The 20,466-nt window shown below is 42.6% G+C and overlaps 1 protein-coding gene across 1 annotated transcript in view; it reads right to left on the minus strand.

The window, feature by feature from the left end:
* ASZ1 (ankyrin repeat, SAM and basic leucine zipper domain containing 1) overlaps positions 1-20,466 on the minus strand; it is a 95,905-nt gene that overhangs the window by 30,423 nt on the left and 45,016 nt on the right. The gene's annotated exons all lie outside the window — the stretch shown is intronic.

The following is a 20,466-nucleotide window of genomic DNA, read 5'->3' on the forward strand; positions in this document are numbered from 1 at the left end:
TTTATTAGAGCATAAGCTTTCGTGAGCTACAGCTCACTTTATCGGATGCATGTAGCTGTAGCTCACGAAAGCTTATGCTCTAATAAATTTGTTAGTCTCTAAGGTGCCACAAGTACTCCTTTTCTTTTTGCGAATACAGACTAACACGGCTGCTACTCTGAAACCTGAGTATAATACAGTAACTCCTTGCTTAATGCTGTAGTTATGTTCCTGAAAAAAGGCTACTTTAAGCAAAATGATGTTAAGCAAATCCAATTTCCCCATAAGAATTAATGTAAATGGGGGTGGGGGAGGCGGGAGGGTTAGGTTCCAGGGAAATTGTTTTCGCTGCGCGCACGCACGCACGCACACAATATGTTTTAAACAAGCAATTTAATACTGTAGACAGCAATGTTGACTGTGAAGCTTGGTTGAGGTAGTGAAGTCGGAGGGTTGGATAATTCCCAGGGAATGCCTTACTGCTAAATGATGAACTAGCACTCGGCTGAGCCCTCAAGGGTTAACACGTTGTTAATGCAGCCTCACACTCTACAAGGCAGCAGGAATGAAGGGAGGGGAGACAGCATGGCAGAGAGAGACAGAGACCCACACCGTGTGTGTGTGTGAGAGAGAGACACGCATTGCCCCTTTAAGTACGCTGACCCCACTCTAAGTACACTGCCTTTTTAAGTACATCCAGCTGAGACAGCAGTTGCTGCCAGCAAGCTCCCTCCATTCTGAGCCCTGGCATGTGTCCCCCCGCTCTGTGGAGATGAGGTACCGGACCGGGGAAAGGGGACACCCTGACATTCGCCTCCCTCTTTTCCCCCTCCTGCACAGCAACCAGGAGGCTCCCGGAAGCAGCTCAGAGGCAGAGGGCCGGAGCAGCACAGGGCAGTGGGGGGAGGGACAGCTGAACTGCCCGGCAATCGATAACATGATGGGCGGCTGCCACACAGGGAACTTAGGGGGGCTGCCAGTCCACCCTGGTTCCAAGCCCCCACCAGCTAGCTCCAATCGGCTGCTCTTTCTGCAAGCAGTGGACAAAGCAGGCGGCTGCCAAACAACGTTATAAGGGAACATTGCACAACTTTAAATGAGCACGTTCTCTAATTGATCAGCAACGTAACAACATTAACCGGGACGACTAAGTGAGGAGTTACTGTACATTATAGAGATATTGTAACTATCCCAAAAGCATCCATTATAAACCAAGGAAATTCAGAATTAAGGCTAAATTTATAGGAAATACGAACATGCAAAATAATGGAATGCAGTTAGAGCATCCAAACAACTTTAACTCTTCCCTTTAGTGACACCATGCAATAACACTGTGATTAAAGCATTATAGTGTTTGTGACCGATTAGAAGAAAATCTGTTGTTCAAAAAAAAAAAAAAAAATTATTTTGTCACTACAGGGCAGATGTAGTCTGGAGTCAAAGTGCAACACTGAGAAGTAGGTAAATAGGTGCAGTTGCAGCCTGTGGCCTCAGTTCCATTAAAAACAATAGGAGATGGCAGCCATTTTGAAAAAAAAAGCAAAGAAAAGTCTTCAAGAAATTCTCTGAAAGAGAAATTTTCAGTTATGAAGAAAAACTACAAAAACCCGACAATTAATCCACAAAGTAATTCTTCAAAGTAGCCAATGCAAAATATTTCAGTGAGATTTAACTATATGGGAAGTTTGAAAAGTTAGCATTATTCCAATTATTAAGATAAATAAAAACAAATGTTTATTAAGATCAAAAAAAAAATAATGGTGATGTTACACACCATATTATTATGGAAACATACTTATGATATGGATATGACATAACTAAGATATGTTTTATGCAAGATGGCTCATGTGAGATATTGAAAAGGTTATTATTTACTGAATGTGATTATCCAATTTGTATGCATGTATCATTTCTGTATCTAAAGTCAGGAATATGGACTATGTAACAACAATTAAAACTGAGTGTGTATTTGGAAGACAACCACCAGACAACAGGCCAACAGATTTGATGGGCCATTAGGAAGAAACAACAAGACTGTAAAGATACTAATCTCTCTCCTTCCTGGGAGGAGTCCTGGGATGTAGCTGTGACATTACTAGGTCAGATGGTCTTGTCATCTGATACTAAACATCATCTTGGACTTCTTGTAACTTTCCACTAAAAGGAGAGGCGGGGTCAAGTTTGAGAAACAAAAGATTCCTGCCTTATGTAAATCTTATTTAAGGGTGGGCAGGAGGGCAAATGGGTTTCTCCTCCATTGCCTATCCAAGAGGAAAGATTGCTGAAAGTACCTGAAGCGACAAAGAAACCAACCTGAAGGGAAATGCAGGGATGAGTCCAGACTGAGACAGGGGTCCAGTCTGTAACAAAATAACTGGAACTCTGAACTACAGAAACCCTGGATCCTGCCTAAATTCAACATTTAGGGTGAGAAATTACATTTTGGAACCTCTTTCTTTAGTAAATCAAGTTTAGTTTGTGTGGTTTGTTTTATTTGCTCAGTAACCTGCTTTGTTTGGTTTGCTATCTCTTTAACCACTTAAAATCTGCCTTTTATAATTAATACAATTTATTTTGTTTATTATTAAACCCAGTTTATGTAATTTCTAACTGGGGTGGGAGGGGACCAAGAAGTTGTGTATCTCTCTCTTCACACTGAGGAAGAGGGCGAAATTTTATGAGTTTGAGCTGAGCAGATCTTTCTATACAGTGCAAAACAATATACTTTGCGGTTTATCTCCGAAAAGGGGTGTGCATGTGAGTGCCGGGTGAACCTTTTCACGCAGAGCTGATTTCAGTCTGTGTCTGTAGCTGGGTGTGGCCCTACCGGTATGTGTGTGTTCCAAGAGGCTGAAGAGCCTAATTCAGCAAAACAGGGAGAGGGAATCCAGGCTGGTGGAGCAGGAGAGGCTCAGTTAAACCCCAGTACATCAGGTGGCGTCACGGATGGGGAGGTCCAACCGTCACAATAATTTTAACTAAAACTAAATTAATAGATTTACTGTAAATTCTCAGAAAACTAGTTCTCTACTTAAAGAATAACTGCTGTATCTTGGGGAGAACACACTATTTTTCATGTATAATCAAGAACATGAATCCCTGCCTTAAATGCAAAACTAAACTCAACATTAACTATGGAGATGCAACTGATGCCTCCATAATTTGAATAAATAATACATCTGCAAAGTGACAGTGAAGTTTAAATTGCATAGAGGGACCACAGAAACTACAGAGCAGGGATTTCTCATGCCTTGTAGGCTTCAACAATATAGAGCCTAATCCATCTAGCGATGGATGATTTAGAAACTCTGAGACCTTGACATTTACACTGGAAGGACACAAACAGGGCACCTGACCTCATTGTGGATTGTGTGTGCATGATGTAGATTTTCAGCACTCTCCTGGCATTAAGGTGTGCCACTTCTATTCTGTCAGACATCGCAGCTTCGGACAGAATGAAGGACGGACAACTTTTTGGGAAGTATGAAAGGGAAAATTTACTTTAGGAAGAAAAAACTGGAGTTTTCAGCACCACCTTGCCGTCATGGAATATACAAGATTCTTGCACAGATAATATCACCAGTTCTGATACCCATCTAGCAGATGTGAGAGACACCAGAAAACAAGCTTTTATGGACAAGTAGAAGGCCATCACTGAAGTCAGGGTCTCAAAGGAATGATCTCTTAGATATTTCAAAACCAGTGGTAGATCCCATTTTGTGAAGACTAGCCTGATCAACAGCTTGGTCAGCCTGATCGTGCTGAGGAATCTGAAGATCAAGGATTCTGCAGACCCCATAAAAAGGATGTTACTGAAATTAGAAATTTGGTGCTATGGTGCTGCACTGAAGGCCCTTGTCTACGACTTCCTGCAGAAAGTTCAAAATGGTTGGATTGCTGGGGTCCACACAGTACTCGTGGCACAAGACACTGAACCTGGACCAGAGAGAAGAGTATGGCTTTAGTGTCAAGGCTCTTCTGAATGCTAGCAAAGTCTTGATAACTTTGGAAGATAGTTTGGTTACTGAAACGGAGGCCTTAGCAATACTGGGTCTATCAACTGAAGCTAGTCCGAGACCTGGATGGAGAAACAGACCTTGGGAGATTATGTTCCAGTCTCCATGGTCACTGTAGCAAAGGTTCCACAGTCAGGTCTATCAGGTCAGAAAACCAGGGTCTCCTTGGCCAATAGGGAGTTATCAATATGACTTCTGTCTGCTCCCTTTTTTTTCTGAATCACTTTCCCCAGGAAGGAAAAAGGTGGCCATCTGTGTGAAAGGGCATCTGTCCCCAAGCATTTGGGATCTGTCTCCCTGGTGAATTATCTTGGCCTCTTCACATTCTCACAGCTCACAAACAAATTGGCTGAAGGAAGACAGATTGTCCTTTGAAATCAGACTGAAGACCTCCTGATTCAGGCACGATTCTAGTATGTTGAGCTAGTGTCAGTTGAGCCAGTCTACCTTCTGGTTCAATTCTCCTTTACATGGGTCATTCTGAATGACAAGAAAGACTGCTCTGTCCATTTCATTATTTCCATTGTTTCTGCATGTTGCCTTGGGCAACTTCTCCTTCCATGGTTGTTTATGTACATGACCGTAGTTGTGTTGTCTGACTGAAACAGAATATGATTTCCCTCCAGGAAGATCTAAAACTTTCAAAGAGCTAGCTTGACTACTCTGAGTTCTAAAAGGTTTATGTCATTTGTCTTTTCCTCTGGGCTCCAGGTTCCCTGGGTGGTTTGAAACCCCACACGAGTACCTCAGCCATCCAGGCTGGCATTGTTAGTAAGAACAAGGGGATATGGAAGGCATATGGGTAGGCCTTTGCGGACAATCCAATGGACAGTCCCCACCACTCTAGGGAGCTGAGTGCCTGGATTGGGATTCAGACGTGGTCTTTCATATGTTCCGGGAAAGTGGTTCCACACTCTCAGGAGGAGATCTGAAGGCACCTGATTGTAGGAAAGATCCCATGGGAAGCAAGTCTAAGGAAAAAAGAGCTTCTGAGAGTTGGCAGGTTTTAAAGAACACGATTAAGGGCCTAAGAGCAAACTACACCAATGTGTAGGAAAGACAGGAAGTATGATAAGGGACTAGCTTGGCTTAACCTGAGATCTTCAATTACCTGAAACTCAAAACATAATTATAGAAAAGTAAAAACTAGGTCAATGATGAAGGATGAATATAAAAACAACAACATAAGGACCAAATTAGAAAGGCTAAGGTAATAAACAAGATTCAACATAAAGGGTAACAAGAAATCATTTTATAAATACACGAGAAGCATGAAGAAGACAAAGGATAGGATAGGCACAATACTCAATACAGAGGGAAGAAACAAGAACAGAAAATGCAGGAAGGGCCGAAGAGCTAAATGCTTTTTTTTGTTTCAGTTTTCACCAAAAAAGTTAACAGTGATTGGACAACTCACAGTGAACCATCAATGTAATGGGGTAGGATCAGAGGCTAAATAGGAAAAGAACAAGTTAAGAATTACTACAAGAAGTTAGATGCCTTCAAGTCCAGTAGTTCTTCTGTGTATGTGTGTTTCTCCCAGGCCCCTCACACAGAGAGAGTGCCTGTTGGACTGCAGAATCGCTTCTTTGCAGGAGCTGCAACTCTTACAGCCGGGGAACCTGGCATGTTCAGGGTAGTGCCCCAAGGAGGGGGGAAACGGAGGAAAAACTTTTGCGGAATGTGCTCCCAAGGGAGCAGGGAACCAGAGAAAGAAAAACTATATATTTTTAACTAGTACTAACTAAGACCTACACTAAACTATCTAACAACTAATTCTATTTTGTCAACTCTATAGGGTAAAAAGCTGTTACACTGCCCTGAGTGCCATCTTCAGAGGAGGATGGTTGAGAAGGAACTGAGGGGCTTGGGCCTTGCACGCACTAAATGAGACTCCAATGGTGCCACAACACAGCTACTAAGCAACACACGCAGCCCGACTGAGCAGGCTACCGAAAATCTCCAATTAATGGCATCAGGACTCACCATCACCTGAAGTGGAGCACCCAGAGGGACAGCACTTGAAGAAGATGACGTGTTTTGTGTAAGCGAGTTTCTCAAGTCTGAGAGGAGAGTTGGTTTGCAAAGAACCAGGTACCATTTTGCCAAGGGCTCTGTGTCACACTGAGCAATAAAGTTCTTTGGCTCCGGTAGCACCTGAGGTAAATTTTACTGATGTTTACCTTTGTCAGGCTGGTCCCATTCCTCTGTGATCACATCCCTCAGAAGAGGAGCACAGAGGAACAGCAGCTTCAGGGGAGGATTTAAGGCCAGGAATTGCTTTGAGACTTGCTCTCACAAGCCTGTTCAGGCTGGATCTGGATCTGTACAACCTTTCTGTACACGATCTCAAACTTTTCGGGGTGGAGGGGAGAGAAGAGGAAGCGTCAGAGGGCATGTGCCTTCGAGTTTTGAGTTTTTTCCTGTATTCTTCCCCTTTTTGGTCTTTGTTCTTGTAATCCATTTCACGTCCCAGGAACCCTGCTGGGCTCTGATGAGGTTTTTATAGCTTGCCTTCAAAGTGCTTGAAGATCTCCAGAGAGCTCTCTGTCTGATTCCTCCCCTCCAGGGTCCCAGTCCCCTAGAGCGGGAGAGGGGTTCATTGCCAACTCCTCCAGCTCAAACTGGGAGGGAGAGGGTCTGCTTATGAACCCCCATTCTTTCCCCATGGCATTTAGGAAGCCATTTAAGATGGGGGGGGGAGAGGAAGACGGACCTGTAGCCCTGCAGCCCTGTTCTCTTTAGAGCCCTGGACCGTGGGACTTAGCCCTCGCCAGCTGAATGAGATCCTCCTTGTCCTTTGATCCTCTCCCTGCTCTGTTCTGTGGCTCCAGCTCTGATTGTCCTGTGTTGGAGACATGGCAACTCAGCAGACGGACTCCACATGCCTGTCCAACTTGGAGACCCATTTCCTAATGGAGTTAGGGTCAGCTGGTTGGGCGGAGGCAGGGCACAATCACCACCTGCTGAGCCTGGAAGGCTGCTTTGCAAACAGAGCACTTTTTTGGACCTGGTCTGATGCTTCCTTGGCTGTTCTATCTGCCTGGGGGGGGAGCAGAGAAGCTGGCAGAGAGACTCTATAGAGGCACTTTTAACCACCCAACGGTTGATTACTACCCAAGGGAGGAGTAGAAAGGGAGTAAAAAGATCCAGCTCATCTGCTCACCACTGCCTAAAAACAGGAGAGAAAAAACAAACAGGGGAGCAAACGAAGCAGGAGCAGCTAAATCTGCCACTGTCCCTTGACACAGAGGCAGAGAGACACCAAGCAGATGCAGGAAGCATGGCTAGCACAAGCAGTAACTGAAACGCTGACACGCATTCTTGAGTGGCCCTGTGAGAGTAACAGGCCAGATGTATGAGCACTGGGGAGATGGTGGGCTGGGAGAATATGCATATTAATACAACAAATGTCGGAATAGCATCCTCTAAAACGAAAGTATATGTTTTCAGAGTAGCTGCCGTTTAGTCTGTATTCGCAAAAAGAAAGGAGTACTTGTGGCACCTTAGAGACTAACCTTAGTCTCTAAGTGCCACAAGTACTCCTTTTCTTTTTGCGAAAGTTATATGTAATTCAAAAAATCCAGGAATACCCACTCTTACCAAGTGGTTCTCTAAGAACAGTAGTGCACAAATATATTTGAACATCCAACAAGTTGAACAATGGTAAAAAAATATTTGAATATCTTTAGTCTTTACCTTTATTCTATTCGTTATTCCAAAACTGTGTTTTGATGCTATTCTTCTACACACTTTTACCTCTAGGCAATGCGCAGGGAAAGTCCCCTGAGACCATTCTCTCTCCCAAATCTACCCTTTATTTCGACACCCAGAAGACCGGTGATAGGAGGACCTGCTGACCTGGATAGATTCAAGTATCTCGCAAGCATGTCAATATCACTCTTGAATTGGCTTGGGGACTGGGCTGGAGAAAAACAGTGTTTCAAAACAGGAAAGGAATGGAAAGTGCGGAAGATGGGGATGAAAATAGGTAGGATTAAAATACAAAACAAAAGAAAACATTGCAAAAGTCTCATGTTATATCCCTCCCACCTCCTTTGTCTGTGTGTCTATTGACAATAAGCTCTTCAGGACAGGGATTTCTTACCACATGTCTAGAGTGCCTAGTATTCTTTTGAGCACTACAGAAATAAATAAAACAACCAACCAACACTGAGATGAACAATAAGGGATCATACAATTATATAATGAGAAATATCTTTGAGGAGAAGCTTTCAAGTTCTGATTGCAGTAAATAAAAGTAGTTTTGAGTGAGGAGCCACCACTCCTACTAGGGATAGTAAGTAATATTTAAAATGTATTAACATTCAACATTTTGTCTTCACAAGAATTAACCATTGTTTGCATTACATTGTTCTGTGACAAGGCACTCTTCTGTCTGGTGGCAACAGACCTTTCAACTCTTTCTTAGGAAGAAATGAAAAACTTGGGAGGGAGCTTTTCCTATAGTACCTACAGGTATTAACTACAATACTGAACACTAGAGGGACCCGAAAAGCAGTATATAGCAGAGAGGCTGTATAATTCTGTTTGAATGGATTGTGAGAGACTGAGCTTTGGTCTCTCTTTTACCATATGCTAGTTACAGCAAAGTATGGCATTGTTCATCTTTCCCTGCTATTTTTCATAAGCAAAATACACGGCAGAGAGAAATCTGCTCTCCAGAACATTCACATAAGGAGAAGACTGCATAATCTGAGGCTAAAGAGCATCCAGAGATCAGAGATGAGCTGGGAACTGAAAAATAGACAGATAGACAAAAACTGGTAAGAAAATTATGGCATACTGAAGTATAGACTAGGAAAGGGAGAAAGGCATGAAAGTCTTGTAAAAAGAGGAAGATAGCTAGAAAAGGGTCTCTAATGCTTTCCCTTGAAAGGTGGAGGACTTAGCAGCAGGAAGAAAATAGCTTATTTAATGCACAGGCACTATAGGATCATGGCCTAGGGCTCTGACTCATGCAGATGTGTGATTTATCAGAATCTAACCTTCCCCTGGAGTTAGAGGGGGAATATTTACAGTGGTTGCACTTTAAAGTTATCGCATGTTAAGAGATATCACATTCTAGTATTTCTCTTTAAGTTTTATGTATTGTGTGTATTGGAATAGCACCCAAGGACCCAATCAGGATTGGGGTCCTACTTTGCTAATCTCTTTCAAACCAGAAGAATCTCACAAAAACAGAAGAAATGTTTTAAAACAAAACACTAATTCCACAATCAGATTATGAATAAACTTCCAAAAAGCTCTAGTAACATCTGGAGATGTTAGAAAGTAAAAATGGATGTCACTTTTCCAGCGATACAGAGCTTCAATCCCCCAATACCTTCCTTCTCATATCAGTGAGAATTTATCTGATTAATCTTTCTGGTGGAAGGATGTAAACCTCTTTCCTCTAATAATACTTTAAAAGAGGTTAGACTGAGCACTGATTTTTAAAATCTTCGGATGTTTACACCATGACCAAATCTTGGCATGCATTAATTACACTTATTTCTGTTTCTGCCCTTCCTTCTTTCACAATATTCTTGCCTGGGAACTTGTGTGAATCCATTAACTCAGACAATCCCAAAAACCAGTAGGTGTGCTTTTCTCCAGCAAAGTGCAGTATATGAAATGAGTAATCACTCAAGTTTATTTGCATCAGTTTCTGAAAAAGCCACAGGGAACAACTGAAAGTTCCATGAGCAGCTGTTGCAGAGACACTGCACAAGTTGCCATGTCATTCCTGCCTAAGATGGGACTAGGTGACTCCTAAGGCCTATCTGATCACCTTCAAATATGTTTTGGGTTGCCAGCTTAGTTCCATTTTTAATAAAAGCAGCACAGGCCATGTATTAAGCCCTGTAGGAGGATATGGCCACCAACTTCAATGTCATCAAAGCTGCCAAGCTGGATTCCCCGAGCACATTACAGCAACAGTACCACCAGCAACTTAAGGGTGAGCCCTTTTCCTCTAGTGGCGGCCACACGTCTTTACCCAGCAATCTACTGAGTGCGTGACTGAGTCATGGACCGTGGAACTGACAGACATAAATAGACCTTTTAGACAGTATTCCCAAGAAGGTGCAAACTTGGTACAATGGATCCAGCTTTCTGCTATCAGGAGGAGGAATAAAGAGGATTTAATGGAGGTTGAACTGTTGGAGAAATCACCCTGCTTGTAGCTCAGGACAGCCATGGAAGAGGAAATGTGAAGGAAGATTACTGAAGGGCCTTGGGGAATTCAAGTGGGAGGGGGAGCCAAAATGGACATCTGCCTTGACTAAGGGGGATCCATCAGCTCTTTTACTGTGTATTTTGTCTGTGGGCAAGAGGAACATTTACAAATAATTCTATCCATGATGGAATCTGACTTCGGAGAGACATGGGCTTGCTGGGGCCACATCTAAAAGGGACGGTCACTCAGCCTCTATGGAAGAGCAATCAGTCTTTCCAGCTGGTGGGTGCGAACTAGGACACATACAAAGATTTGTCCCTTCAAGGGTATCTCTGTGAATTGGGGAAAAAGGAAGGGGGGGAGGAGGAAAGGTGGATTAAGAACTGGTTAAAGGGGAGATTACAAGAAGTCATACTGAAAGGGTCAGTCAGGCTGAAGGGAGGTTACTAGTGGAGTTCCTCAGGAATTGGTCTTGGGACCAACCTTATTTAACATTTTTATTACTGACCTTGGCACAAAAACTGAGAGTGGCCAATAAAATTTGTGAATGACACAAAGTGGGAGGTATTGCCAATATGGAGGAGGATGGAGGAATATCATACAAGAAAATCTGGATGACCTTGTAACTGGAGTTACAGAATGGGATAAAATTTAATAGTGCAAAGTCAAGCAATTAGGGACTAACAACAAGAATTTTTGCTGTAACTGGGAACTTATCAGTTGAAAGCAACAGAGGAGGAGAGAGACCTGGTGTACTGGTTGATCACAGGATACTATGAGAGGGAAGAGCATCTTCACAAGCAGGCTGGCTAACCTAGTGAGGAGGGCTTTAAACTAGCTTCACCAGGGGAAGGAGACCAAAGCCTGAGGTAAATGGGGAAGTGAGATACTGGGAGGAAGTACGAGCAGGAGAGCACGAGAGGGGAGGGGCTCCTGCCTCATACTAAGAAAGCAGAACAAACAGCAAGTTATCTCAAGTGCCTATACACAAATGCAAGAAACAAGCAGGGAGAACTGGAAGTCCTGGCACAGTCAAGGAATTATGATGTGATTGGAACAACAGAGACTTGGTGGGATAACTCACATGACTGGAGTACTGTCATGGATGGATATAAACTGTTCAGGAAGGACAGGCAAGGCAGAAAAGGTGGGGGAGTTGCACTGTATGTAAGAGAGCACATGACTGATCAGAACTCCGGTATGAAACTGCAGAAAAACCTGAGTGTGTCTCTGGATTAAGTTTAAAAGTGTGAGCAACAAGGGTGATGTTGTGGTGGGAGTCTACTAGAGACCACCGGACCAGGGGGATGAGGTGGACGAGGCTTTCTTCTGGCAACTAATGGAAGTTACTAGGTCACAGGCCCTGATTCTCCTGGAGACTTCAAACACCCTGATATCTGCTGGGAGAGCAATACAATGGTGCACAGACAATCCAAGAAGTTTTTGGAAAGTGTAAGGGGACAATTTCCGGGTGCAAGTGCTGGAGGAAACAACTAGGGGGCAAGAGCTCTTCTTGACCTGCTGCTCACAAACTGGGAAGAATTAGTGGGGAAGCAAAAGTGGATGGGAACCTGGGAGGCAGTGACCATGAGATGGTCGAGTTTCAGGATCCTGACATATGGAAGAAAGGAAAGCAGCAGAATACGGACCCCTGGACTTCAGAAAAGCAGACTTTGACTCCTCAGGGAACTGATGGGCAAGATCCCCTGGGAGAATAACATGAGGGGGAAGGAGTCCAGAAGAGATGGCTGTATTTTAAAAGAATCCTTATTGAGGTTACAGGGACAAACCATCCCGATGTGTAGAAAGAGTAGTAAATATGGCAGGCGACCCAGCTTGTCTTCACAGTGAAATCTTGCTGATCTTAACCACAAAAAAAGAATCTTACAAGAAGTGGAAAATTGTACAAATGACCAGGGAGGAGTATAAAAATATTGCTCAGGCATGCAGGTGTGAAATCAGGAGGCCAAAATCACACCTGGAATTGCAGCTAGCAAGAGATGTAACAAGAAGGGTTTCTTCAGGTATGTGAGCAACAAGAAAAAAGTCAAGGAAGCGTGGGCCCCTTACTAAGTGAGGGAGGCAACCCAGTGACAGAGGATGTGGAAAAAGCTAAAGTACCCAAAGCTTTTTTTGCCTGTCTTTTGCCTCTGCTAGGGGCTGCGAGCTGTGGCTGCTCCAGCCATCTCCGGGGCCACCCCGTCTCTGCTCCGGCCGCCCCTGGGACTGCTGCTGGGAGCTGCTGAGCTGCGGTGGTTCCAGCCGTCCCAAAGACTGCTGCTTGGGCAGCCCCCAGGGCCAGCTGCCGGAGAAGCAGCTTGTGCGGCTGGCCACGGGGCAGTTCCAGCAGCGACCACTGTGGCTGGCTGCAGGGCTGCCCAATCAGCTGGCTGTAGAGCAGCTCCAGCAGGAGCTGATGTGGCTGTCTCCAGGGCAGCCTGAGCAGCTGGCCCTGGAGCCAGCTGCTTGGACAGACCTCGGGTCAGCCACACTGGCCACTGCAAAAGTCATGGAAGTCATGGAAACTCACGGAATCCTTGATTTCCGCAACCTCTGTGACAGACACGGAGCCCTAATAATAAGTAACTTTTAAAAAGCAGTCTGCTCAGTTCATATCTGCATCCACTAGAGGGTGACCAAAGCATCTTTTTACAGAAACACAGATCTATTATCAAGAGATCATGCAGAAGACTCAATCAAGCAAAGTGAAAATAAAAGCCTGTATTTATATGATTCCAAAACCAAGACACTTATAGTTTCGCTTTCAGGCTGAACTATGATCTAGTAAAAAGAAAGGAGTACTCGTGGCACCTTAGAGACTAACAAATTTATTTGAGCATAAGCTTTCGTGAGCTACATCTCACTTCATCGGAAAGCTTATGCTCAAATAAATTTGTTAGTCTCTAAGGTGCCACAAGTACTACTTTTCTTTTTGCGAACACAGACTAACATGGCTGCTACTCTGAAACCTATGATCTAGTAATAGTTTTAAAAGTCTTAATTTTATATTTTTAGAATTGATATAAGATGCACAGTGACAGTTATTCAGATTATTTATACAATTAGGATTTACTCTGAAGAATCCCGTAACTGCTCTATGGTTTTAATTATTTGGCATAACCGACTCTGATTCAAAGGTGTCTCTGTGTCCCAAATACATTTAAAAAGAAAACCTGCTCTGTGTGGTACAAGCATGGTCTGCTCTGCCATATAAACAATTTTAATTATTAACTGAAGCTAGATTGGGCACAATGCAACTTCTGCAAATATTTAAAACATTGGAACTTGTATAAAAATAATAAACTTTTACCACATAGATGATACAACTGCCTGCAAAATCCTAATTTCAGAACAGTCAGCTTCAGAGCTCCGATGTTAGAACTACTACGCAATGTCCGAACTGGAAGAAACAAATTCTTTTGTTTGCTTTGAAAGCTAGAATTACCAAAAACTTCTTCCACTTTTAATGTCTATATCTCTGTGTTTGACAAAAAGAAGAAGAAACTTATACTTAAGTTTATACTAAACTTAGGAGTTTTGTCTTTTGAAATAAAAAATTTTCTTTAACATATTTAACTACCTCTATATCATCCAGTTTAATCAGGATACACTAGCAGTAACCATCTAAATATTTAAAACTGTTAACACAACTAAGAGGGATATTTTCAGACAGGGAGATCTGCCATTCTTGGCAAATGGACATTCCTGTCTTTGTATGTTCTGCTTCGTATGTTCAGCTAGAATGAAATTTTTATCCATCCTTTTAGTTCAAGAAAAAAGGTCTGCAGAAAACAGAGAAAGGAAAAGAAAGGTTACTTACCCTACAGTAACGAGTTCTTTGAGATGTGGAGTTCCAATGGATATTCACTGTAGGGTGAGCATGTGCTCCATGCGCCAGAGACTAGCAATGTCTGTTAGTCCATGCCTGCGCCTCCTCATGCTCTGAACTGACAGCCTACGGGACAGCACAGGGACAAATCTTCTCTTGTTCCTACTCTACCACAATTCATCTAGGAAGCATCTGAAGCAGACAAGAAGGAGAATGGATAATGGAATACTCATAGGGAATCAATTGATTCAAAGAACTCCAGTTACCATACTGTAGGTACTCCTTTTTTCCTTCTTCGAGCGGTGGTCCTTATGAGTATTCACTTTGGGTGACTCACATGTAGTATTCATAGAGGAGGAGGGTGTTTAAGAAGATATGCTGTATCACAGCCCATAAGACTGCTTCACCAAAGGATGCATCTGCAGAAGCAGCTTACACAAGGGGGTAATATCCAGCAAACATGCATACTGAGCTCGTTGTAGCTGCTCTACAGATTTCTATGAGTGGTACATCCTGTAGAGAAGCCAGAGAGATAGCTTGTGCTTTGGTCGAATGGACCTTCACACCTTGAGGGAGAGGAGTTTCCACTTGTTCATAACAAAGCAGAACGCAACCCAAAATACAGCTCAATAGTCTGTGAGATAAGAATGCTTCCCCTTTCTGCCACTCACTGGTAGAAAGAATCTCAGAGATTTCCTAAAAGACTTTGTCCTTTGCTGATAGAAAGCCAGTGGTCTATGAAAATGGGGCTTCTTGCCCTCTCTGGTGATGTGAGGGTTTGGATAGAAAACAGGTCGATGTGGTGGTTTGATTCAGATGGAAATCGGAGAGAACCTTTGGGATGAACTTCTCTTCCTAGGCTGTACATCACTAGGTGCTTGTAGTTTAGTCTCATCTGGCTGGGGAAGCAGCCCCTCCTTGCCTGCTTACACCACAAATTAGGAGCACAGCTTTCTATATAAACAAATACATAAACTCATAACCAGTCTGTATACATATCAGTGACTATTAAATTTAGAAGATTACCAGCCACATATCAATGATCATTAAGCTTAGAACATTATAAGCTTTCATAAAAGACATTAACATATTTTTATAGCACAACAACATTGTATATAGCTGATTCAACTACTCATTCTTGGGGTTCAAGCACGCTGCGGCTGTTTGGACCCTGATTATCACAGTGGATTCTGAAGTGCTGATAGTACCAGATTAAGGTCCTGATTAGGAGTTGCTGTCAATACTGAAGTAAAGGTTCCAATGAGATCCTTCAAAAATCTCACGGTCGTAGGGTGAGTGATGACCAAGCAGTTTTCTACTGGAGGATGGAAAGCATTAACTGCTGCTAGATGTACCTGCAGTGAGCTAATGGATAAACCCAATATCTTCACGAACAGGAGATACTCCAAGATGTAGGGATCTCAGAGTCCTTTGTAGATACATGACGATGCTTCACCAGATGGAGAAATGCTTCCACTTGGCAGCACGACATTTTCTTGTAGAAACCTTTCTATTATTTTCATTCATAGATTCATAGTTTCCAAGGCCAGAGGGACCATTCTGATCATCAAGTCTGATCTCATGTATAACACATATAATAAACCTCCCCTGCAAAAAAAAAATCTTAGATCTTTTAGAAAAACACCCAATCTTGATATTAAAACTTCCAGCAATGGAGATTTTTTAAATAAAGACTGGATGTTCCAGGCCCGCTGTAAACCACAGAACCCTCCTGTGGAGTGAATGTCTATATAAAATTAGGCATCCTTCAAGACAGCTGCAAATCAATCGCCTTTGTTTAGGTAAGGGGTTAGAGAGACCAGGATGGTCATCCTGAATTTTGAATGGCATATGAAGACATTCAGTTGTCTGTGATTCAAAATGGGTCTTATGCCTTCCCTTCTTTATGGGAACAAGGAAGCATCTTGAATAGAATCCTTCCCTTTGTGCTGAGGTGGCATGGGCTCTATAGCTCCTAGCTGGAGAAGGAAGTCTACCTCCCATGAGTCTTCTCATGAGAAGGGTCCCTGAAGAATGATGGGGAAGGGGAGGAGAGGTTGATGTAGGGATGGAAAGGAATTCAATAAGTGTCGCTGGTGGAGATGATCTCCACAACAACAGGAAGAAATGGGCCTGGAGGCCACCGAAGGGAATGATGGTGTCTGGCACCATAGAGACTGGTTGGTGGCTCTCAAAAGTTCTGTCAAATTAATTTTTTGGCAGGAGGATGAGGGGGAAATGATGGCAGGGATTCTGCCTGCTACAGTGAACCCTCTGTGTTTCCTGGGAGGTTCATAGACTCTTTGATGGTAAAAAGGCTGAAGAGAAGGACCTTGTTTATCTGAAGGTGGTTTGAAGTACTTTCTCTGAGGTGCATCCGATGAAGTGAGCTGTAGCTCACGAAAGCTTATGCTCTAATAAATTTGTTAGTCTCTAAGGTGCCACAAGTACTCCTTTTCTTTTTGCGAATACAGACTAACACGGCTGCTACTCTGAAACCTTTCTCTGAGGTGTATATACCCAAGCAGTGGAGGATTTTCTCATAACCTCAGGGGGTGTGCAACCCCTCATCCATTTTCTTACTGAATACTGTTGCTCTTGAAGGGAGGTCCTCCACAGTAGCATGGGAAACCCAGAGGAGTGAAGCAATGAAGCCCACCTCAAGACAACTGAAGTCCCCATAGAACACAATGCAGTAACTGCTGCATCAAACAATGCCTAGAGGAATGACCGGGTTATCAGCTTTCCTTCATCAAGGATAGCCTGAAATTAAGACCTGAGCTCCTCTGGAAGTTGATTAACTATAATAAATTGTCTGAGTTCACTAACAAAGTCATATTTACATATCAGTGCCTAATAATTCACTATACAAACTGTATGCTGGTAGAAGAGACAGTCTTCAGAGAAGATCCAATTTTTTGGCATCCTTGTAGGAAGGACTGGACCTAAGCTGATGCGATCTGTTGTGTTCAGGGCTTCATGGATCATTAAAAAATTCAGAGCAGGGTGGGAAAACAAATATTCTACTTCTTTAGATGGAACAAAGTACCTTTTCTCCATCCCTTTTGGAGTCAGGATGCAGGTGGCTGGAGTGTGCCAAACCATCTTGGCTGGTACCAGTACAGTCTTGTTGATAGGAAGTACCACATTGCTATGTCCTATAGTCTGGAGCAGCGGTTCTCAAACTGTGGATAGGGACCCCAAAGTGGGCCACGACCTCATTTTAATGGGATCACCAGGGCTGGCATTAGACTTGCTGGGGCTTGGGGCAGAAACCAAAGTCTGAGCCCCACCACCCGCGACCAAAGCACAAGCCCCACTGCCTGGGGTTGAAGCCAAAGCCCAAGGGCTTCAGGGCTCAGGCTTTAGCTTCAGTCCTGGGCGGTGGGGCTCAGGTTACAGGCCCCTCACATTTTGTGTTTTTAACATAAATTCTTCACACCCGCATTCTGACACAATCAACCTGTGCAATGCATTGCCAGAGGATGCTATAAAGGCAAAAACTACAAATGGATTCAAAAAAGATTAGATAAGGTCATGGAGGATAGGTCCATCAATGGCTATTAGTCATGCAACCCCATGCTCTAGATGTCCCAAGGCCTCTGATTGACAGATGCTGGGACAGAACGACAGGGATCACTTGATGATTGCCCTATTCTGTTCATTCCCTTTGAAACAGCTGGTATTGTTGGACAGACTGTAGCTGAGTAAGCAGTGATCCCGTACAATGTCATTAAGGCACTATATAAGACAAGGCCCAGAAATCCTGACATTAGCATGATGTCAAATTCTGGGGTACAATCCAAAACAGTGAGAGGTTGTGTCACTGCCTGGCCCGTAACCCGAGTGCCTCATAACTCTTTGCTGTTGTAGCACCCAACCTGGTCCACTCACAAACAGCCTCAGAGTATACAGGTCATACCCTGAGTATCTGTTATACCTACAGCCCTGGCTCAGCAGCTCTGACCCTAACAGCCTGTCAGCAACAGACCAGTCATACTCTGGCTTCCACCAGCCATGGTTACGACTTGCAGGGTGGCCCCCAACAAACTTCAAGTCCTGAATTTTCCCCAAAACTTGTGTGCTGCACTGTCCAGCTCTCTCTTGTAAGGAGTCAATATTCAACAGTTTGCTACTTTAACTGGAATTACCCAAACTGTTCAGTTTAAACACAATACCGGATTAGTTTTGATTAAAAATAAGAAGCTTATTTAAATACAAAGAGATAGATTGAGTGAGCACAAAAATAAGGTATTAAAGGCAAAAATGGTTACAAAAGAAAAAGATAAAATGCTTTCTAGTAGCAAATACTTAACAAGCTAGACTTGGTTCAAGGTAAAATTCTTACAACATTGATGACCAAATTATCAGGTCAGGATCACCCCTAAAGTCAAAGGGCTGGTTCTTTTGTCTTCTTAGTGAAAGAGATAGGGAAATACACCTTGGGATGTTTTTGTACCCTCACTTTTATAGTCCAGTCACCCTTTGAAGTGGATTCTCCTGAGGATTATCCCTCAAAGCAAAGTTTATTCAAAACAGTAAAAACTGGTGGTGAAGGCGGCTCTTTCTTCTCCCCTGCGTATACTGAAATGCAGATTTGCCTTGTCTCCTGCCATTTTCCCCTCTTGCTGTCTCAAGGACTATTTCTACTATATGTAAATTGAGGAAAACATATTTTTTGTTTAGAACTGTTTAACAATTTTTGCCTCGTCAGGGCTGTGTGGGTTTGAACCTGTGCTATCATAAAGGAGGAATTCATAAATTTACATATAATGTTGCCATATACATTTCACCATATTATTGACTAGCAAGTTATTAGTTTTCAAATATTACTACAGTAGTACATACAGTGTGAATACAGGGGTACTTTCAGTCACACATGAACTGTTGGCCTAGTGGAACAAGCAATTTTTTTTGTAAGTGTCAGAATGCTGTTTAAATCATGTGTCTGAATAGGTTTTGGTACAACTATTATTTTATTTTTGCATACTGCCCTGAACCCAGCTAACTGGATTCTACCCCAAGGCATCCAGCACATATGTTAAACAACAATAATCTTGGCCTTTTCGGCAAAAATGGGAAGAGACCAGGTTTATGCTTTCTATTGTTTGTTGTTCACTATAAGGTGCAGTTTTAAGTTATTTTAATTAATTTTATTTAAAATTAGATTTATCTATTTTCCCTCTAATATCACCACTATCCATCATTTCCATTCCTTGACTTCAATGGGAGCTGCAGGTGACTACCGCCTGTAAAAAATTAGGCCATTCACCCTTAGCACACTGCCCAGAAATTATGATCAATGGGAGTGGGTCTGGTGATCCCATTGTGCAGTCAGTATGAGACAGGTCCCTTGAATATTCTTTCTCAAAGAGTAAAACTGTTTCCCAGAGAAAGCCGGCAAAGCTAGTCTCAGTAGCTACATTTAGACCTTCTCCACATCTCATTTGCCTGACCGATATTCTTGGGCTCCCTCTTTTTGTTTATGTTTTTCCACACTGCTTCTGGGTTTTTTTTTCTAGTTCAAAATTATTTTGGACTTGGGGGCACAACTTGTGTATGGTATTTGAATGGATGTATTTTACATCAGATTTTTATCATTTAATCTTTATTGTATTGCACTGATACACCCCATAATAGGTGTTGCTGAAATGATCTAATAAAATGTTTGTCACTTGGTCCTAGGTTCATACTTCTAGAATAAGGAATCCTAAAAGGGTCATTAATTAAATATGTAAAAATCAGCTGACTTGAGTAGTTCAAAGATCTTTACTGCAATACAATATTAAATGTTAATTGCCCTACCTCTCTGCTACAGTGCTATTTATGATTACATTTATGATCTGATTCAAAAATGTAACACTTTTCCCAGGCTATTTACCTCTACTGAACTGTGTGCTGTTTGCCACTTGACTAAGTTAACGATCACACAATGATAATGTCAAGGCCTCTGAAATTATTATATGGTAGTGCAAACTTGCTTCTATCTTATCAGTAGCAATAAATATTTCCTGCTAAAATTAGAGATTATGCAATCTCTTCCAAAACTTGCACATTAACCAAGCAACCTGAAAAAACACCTTGTGAATTGAGCAACTTTTAAATGAAAGCTTCTCCCTACCACCACCCCACCATTGCACTCCCAAGAAACATCACATTTAAGAACAAACTTTCAAACCAGAATATTATGGAAAACATTTTTAGCCATCCTCAAAATTGTTTCTAAATGTGCACAATAATTGTGCCTGCATACTGGCTAGTTTGATGTCAAACTCAATTTGTGGGTGTATATAGGTACACACTCAAATTTATGTACACAACTATATGCTTCGCTCAAGTATTAGGACCTCTACCTTCAACAGGAGAGAATACATATGACTTAAGTTACACCACTGGCTATTTTAATTTAGCATTTGTTCTAGAGCAGAGATTGGCAACCTTTGGCACTCGGCCTGTCAGGG

The sequence above is a fragment of the Dermochelys coriacea genome, chromosome 1 (genome assembly GCF_009764565.3).
Source record: "Dermochelys coriacea isolate rDerCor1 chromosome 1, rDerCor1.pri.v4, whole genome shotgun sequence".
NCBI classification, from domain to species: Eukaryota; Metazoa; Chordata; order Testudines; family Dermochelyidae; genus Dermochelys; species Dermochelys coriacea.